At 36.5% G+C, this 6,305-nt stretch overlaps 1 long non-coding RNA gene across 1 annotated transcript; it reads left to right on the top strand.

The window, feature by feature from the left end:
- Positions 1–2,496: 2,496 nt before the first annotated feature.
- On the top strand, positions 2,497–3,132 carry LOC114458781 (uncharacterized). Its single transcript, XR_003673146.1, has 3 exons — positions 2,497–2,605; positions 2,693–2,969; positions 3,107–3,132. It is a non-coding gene; the product is annotated as an uncharacterized LOC114458781 (long non-coding RNA).
- The last annotated feature ends 3,173 nt before the right edge of the window (positions 3,133–6,305 follow it).

Genomic DNA, 6,305 nt, shown 5'->3' with positions numbered 1-6,305 from the left:
CTCATTTTATTTGTGGTACTGGTATTTCTTTCTTTTTTACGGTTTTGTCAGTAATATTAATTCAGTCAGTGTGCTACAGGTATACAGATTTTTGCTTTTTCAATCAACAGAGGTAATGCACACTTATACAGCTGATTGGAATATTTAGTTTAAACTTTAATAACTGCCATATTTATTCAAATATTTGTTTTTTATTAGCTGCTGGTGTGAAGATGGCCATGTTGCCCAGCCTCACTAAGGAGGATTTGCGAGACCTGTTTCCTGGGTCAGAAAACTTTTTAAGAAGAAGACACATTTGGCAACTTGTTCATGTGGATATGGAGGTGAGCTGTATTTATTGTTTGTATAAGAGTTTTGCCCCTAACTGTTAGAAGTGAGGCCAAATGTCTGTTGTGTTTATGTTGCAGAGTCAGAAATTGGTAGTGTTGTGTTCAAGACCACACTATCCGAGACCAAGACTTGCCCGAGACCAGAATGCACCGAGACCAAGACAAGACCAAGACTTTCGGGAGCCGAGACCGAGTCAAGACCAAGACCGAGACAAGCCGAGACCGAGACCAAGACCAAGACCATAAACATTATTTCTTTTCAATTTAAAAAAATATATAAATAAATAAAATTATGACAAGGTTCAACAGTTAAATAACATTCTCTCTTTAATTTTAGTTTATTTTAAATACATTTGACGGACAAAAAAGGTGCCTGCAAAAAATTAACTAAAATATTAAAACTACTACTGCTACTGATAAATTCACAATTATTTTACATATTTGAAAACAATATTTTTATGTCAGCTGAATGTACAGCAAGTGTTTAAAAGTATTTCTGCCAAGAAATAATGATTCTTGATTCTGATTCTTTCAGTTGTGCAGGTCAACAGGTCACAGATTTCATAAGATATTTTTTTTTATTTGAAAAAGCCTTTACACAGGTTATTTTTATTAATTCACTTAGTTGATATAGTTTAATTTGGTTGCTGTAATATAACTAGGATATTTAATCAACAAAGGTTTCCAACTGTAACTGTAAAAGTGAAACTTTCTGAAATAAAACTACAAACAAGTTGTCAGCAGTGTAAAAAACAAAGAGCTACAGGTAGATGTGAAACTAAATAAAACAAACTCAAACACTGGAACAGTCATGTGACAAATTAATCAATAGTTATTGTTGAGAATTATTATTATTATTATTATTATTATTATTATTATTATTATTATTATTATTCTGGATACAGTGGAAACAGAAACTATAAAAATAATTATATTGTGAACCTGTTTATATTGTGGGGAACATATTATATACATACATGTAATTGGAGTCTAAAGACACAAAAAAAACACCACTTTAAAAAGAAAATAGACTAATATAAAACCTCTTTATTTTTTTGAGTCATTCTGGCTTGTGCAACTCTGCGGCGATGACGCGCTGGTGACGACATAATCCAAGATGGCGGCGGCCCGGACTAGAGCCGACATTATGTAATAAAGCCTTAAAAGACATGGATATAATGAAAAGAGTGGATGGACAGATGCATAAACATGCGGACTTTCACACGGACTAATTAAACACACACGGACTTATTAAACACACACAGACCTCAGTAAACACGGTAAACGGAACAGGCTTCACCGCTCGGCTGGCACTAGGACCCAGAAGCAGAGTAAGTGCGTCCCCTAGCCAGCCTTCACAGGCTGTAATATCATCAGTTTATCATTTTACCAGTTGTTAGAGCTACTGTCTTTACCAGGGAGATAATATTTATTCATGGTGATTGTTTTCTGGAGTTTTACTGGGATTTTTACCGGTGATTAGTTCATTTCTCCCTTGCGCTCCGCGGTCCAAACTGACACCATAGCCACACACGTCACTCAGTCACATTAAGGAAAGTTGTGGTCAATATACAGGGTGGATTAAATAATAAATAAAGGATTGTTTTATCCCGTTCTTCTCCGTGTTATTATCACATTATAAGAAAGTTTAAAAATAGCAGGAATTAGTGCTGGTCTCGAACGGTCTTGACGGAAAATCCCGAGTCCGGGCAGCCCGAGTCCAAGACAAGACCGAGTCAAAATGCTTCAGAGACCGAGACAAGACCAAGACCTTTAAAATTTGGTCTCGAGACCGGCCTCAAGACCAAGACCGGTCTTGACCACCACAACACTAGAAATTGGATCGCCCCGCTCTTGACACTTCTGTTATAGACAGCCCATCTGCGCCTTTGTTTTCCTCCTCCTCTGACAGCAACATCAGCTCTCCAACACCCTTCAATTCTCCAAAACCTAAACACAAAGATTGTTCTGGCGCCACTAAAAAGCTTCGGCTCATTAGTCCAGAGTATGTCATATACACTGACACAGAACTAGAACTAGCAAGAAGTGCTAACTTTGAAAAGCAGCGTGCTGGACAAGATGAAGACGACACCATGCCAAAAGACTTGCGCTGTAGACTCATTAGGAATACAGTAACAGGCATGATTGCTATGAAAAGAGTGTTCGAGGATGATTTTAAGTACCCAGGCTCCCGTGAACTGACTGCCATGGCTAAGCGTCTAGTAGAATACTACCCAATGCTGTGAGACAAGTCTACGTCCAATACACCTGAATGGGTAAGTCTCTCATTTTGTTGAGGAATTATTTTTTTAATCTGTTACCAATGGTAATAATAGTTTGTTTTTATTGTTTTGTTATTTTAGGAAATGGTGAAGAAGCAGTTGTTGAAAAGGGTTCAGAATGTGACAACTCCAAAAAAGAAGCAAGGTCCAACCCCATCAAGAAAAGGACCTAGAAGCCTAAAATTCCAGAGCAGCCAGGCGACGTGCACTGAAGAGAGTGATGAACCTTTCTCCTCCCCTGCTTCAGTCTCTTCAGCTGCTTCATCAGTCGCCTCGTCGTCTTCCTCCACTGTGATCCTAGAGAAGTCAACTCCTTCTACAAGTACTTCCCAAGAGGTGGATCTCTTTAGTGCTATAGGTTAGAATTTGACTTTACTTTTACATTTACTAAATGCTTAAGTAATATTTTCATTTGTATATCATGTTGTCAACACAGTGTTATAAATAGTTGGTGTATTGCTTTTCTTTTGATATCATTTTTGTTTGTGTTCCCAGAGAGCCCACAGAGCCAAGCGAGACACTATAAAACTCAGGATTTGTACAAAACTAAGAACAAACCCAACAAGGAAGATGTATCCCAGCTGCTGGAATTGGAGTTCCAATCTAGACGAGCTTTCATTGACTCTGATGTGATGAAGGAACAGGACAGGCCTATGAAGATACTGCAGGCTTATCCATGTTTTAAAGAACTTGGCCATGGAAGTATTTTTTTCTGAATTAACTTGTATATTTCACTTGAACGAAGGCCTCTTAATTTATATCTCTACTGTTAGATCATCGATGAACTCCAGCGAATCCTTGATAAAGGAAACCCCTTCTTCACAATGGAGCTGAAGAAATGTTGGCTGAGATTTTTTAACCAGGCACAGTTTTATGGGGTGTTCAAAAAATTCATAGGACCACCACTGCAGGACCAAGGTAAGGATGATTTATTTGCTGTTACCCACATACACAAAGACCGAAAATTATTATGATTTATTATAATTGTTTAAACAGTAAAGAATGCACTTGCTGTCCTGAAAGTACTGCCTCAGATGTTCCCTTCGCATGTAGCTCTGCTGAAGAGGTTGGGACACCCAAGTGATGCTTTGATTCACATTTTGAAGGTAAGGTTAATATACATATATACACACACACACACACACACACACACACACACACACACACACACACACACACACACACACACACACACACACACACACACACACACACACACACACACACACACACAATTAGAATATCATGAAAAAGTTCATTTATCTCTGTAATTCAACTTAAAATGTGAAACCAATATGTGATATAGACTCAACATGCAAAGTGACATAATGTCAAGCCTTTATTTTTTATAATTTGGATGATTATGGCTTACAGTCCATTTTCAAAATATTCAAAATTTAATTTGGGGTTTTTACAAGCTGAGCCATAATAATCAAAATTATAACAAATAAAGGCTATACATATCTCACTTTGCATGTAATGAGTCTATCATATATTAGTTTCACAGTTTAAGTTGAATAACAGAAGTGACTTTTTCATGATATTCTAATTATAGGACGAGCACCTGTGTAAATATTAGAGTGCTGCAACCCGACCGAAGTCCGACATGACCTGTCGGAACCCAACGGATTCGGTCGGGCTCGGACAAATATTTAGAACTTATCTAGAAATATCTTAATGCCTATCGGGCTCGGTTCAGATTCGATCACTGCTCTGTCGGACGAGGGCGATGTAGTTCCGTCTTTGTGTGTGTCACAGTTGTTAAGGAGTGTTTCTATTATCATGTACTTTGTTCAAACTTATATATTTGGGTGAAGATTTAATGAATTGTTTGTTTTAGTCAGCAGAGGACCCCAACACTTACCTTCAATCAAGACCCTTGGTCAGCCCTGTGGTGATTGTCTGTGAGACAAACTGCATCCTGGTCATTGGAACAGTTCCTCTGCTGACTTTCCCCAAAGAAGACCTCAGTGAAAGCGTGATGTATCTTCTTGGCTGTTATTACACCTTTCACCTCACATTTCCCAAGTGCATTGCTACCCTCCTGTCTGAGCTACAGACAGAGGTTTTGTTAGATGCCATCCATGAGAAGGACATGACTACTTCCTACAAAAAATCTATGGCTGAAAGGAGAAAGTTTCATGATTAAGACAGTTTAAACATCACTTTTAGTTGAAGTAGTTCAGCAGCATTAAGTCCCTCCTTTTAAAATGTGGCTCCTGTTCAATGATGTTAAACTACAGTCGTGTGGGGCTATTGGTTATTGCTCTGGTTTGTGGTCTTGACATTGTGATTTTTGCACAATAAAAGTGTAAAAAGATATGTCTTAAATGTCTGTTTTGTTTTTTAACTCTTATTTTAAGGTAAATTGTCTTTCATTAAATTCTGATTTTAAGCATTATTTTCTTGTAAACATTATCATATTTAAGTTAAATGTGCTTGTTTTTGGAATAGCTGTTCCTAGTTCAAGTTTTATTTACTAAGCTAATTTTTCTTATTTACAGTAATCAGGTCTAAATAGGCCAAAAATAAGTGAATATTTCTGATTTTAAGAAAATTGATCTAAATATTACAGCTTGAAAAAAAGACAATATTGCTTGTTTTTAGTCTAAAACTACTAATTTCAAGATTGCTTCATGGTTCTTTTTTAACATACGATAATTAAATGTTGTTTTCAGAACATCTAATTTCATCTTAATCTAAATCGAACAACAAAACCATGTATGTAAGCAGAGACAAAACTGATATAATCCAGAGAGTAGATTAACACTAAAAAGACAGTTTGAGCTAAATACACAAAATCTAAATTGTTAACAAATAAAAATAATTATATTTTAAATATTAAACTTAATACACATTAAACAATTCATATATACCTAATAAATCAAATAAAGCAGACACAATAGAGCCCTAAATTATATATAATTTGATAATAACAATAACATGTCTACCTAAATAAATGCTTTTGCTATTCTGTACATCACGTGTTGTTAAAGTTAATAGTATTCAAAGCTCTGCTTGACAATGTCATATATTCTCCTTTTTCTATGATAGTGTAATGTTGCTAGGCGACCAGCCTGCTAACTAAACGTTAGTTAAATACTCTCTGGGTTCTAGACTCAAACACGCTGTAATTCAGTCTTTAGATCAATGTGTCCAACTTGTGATACAGTAAAATCAACACCACTGTGAACATTTGAACACACTGTCAGACTCAGATCCACCTTTTTCACTCAATGATGTTCTGATGAACTTACTGCAGCACTGCCCACAGTAGTTGTTGATGTAACTCACTTTCCTTTACACAGGAGATCTGATCTTTAGATATTGGTGTATTTTTTTATTCAGCCTCTGTTGATCATCATAACTTCATAGCATTTATTCAGACATTCTCAACACAGACACATGGTGATACAGGACTGTGGACCAGAACATGTTATCAGGAGATACAAATGATTTCAGCCTGTCTCACTGTGCCTGATAGAAAATGTATCCCCTCTATAATCCTCAGGTGATGGACTAACATCATCTGCTTTATTCTGTACACATTAATCATCATTTATAATAAAACTTGTGAATTAGGAACAGTTTCACTTTTGTGGAGAAGAAGAACATGAGACAGATGTGACCTCATGCTTTGTGTTCTCAGATGGTTCCACTTTTAGGCGTCCGGAAAGAAGATCGTGTTGACTTC

Source organism: Gouania willdenowi, unplaced genomic scaffold, assembly GCF_900634775.1.
Source record: "Gouania willdenowi unplaced genomic scaffold, fGouWil2.1 scaffold_183_arrow_ctg1, whole genome shotgun sequence".
Classification (NCBI taxonomy): domain Eukaryota; kingdom Metazoa; phylum Chordata; class Actinopteri; order Blenniiformes; family Gobiesocidae; genus Gouania; species Gouania willdenowi.
This window is presented reverse-complemented; position numbering and strand designations above follow the sequence as displayed.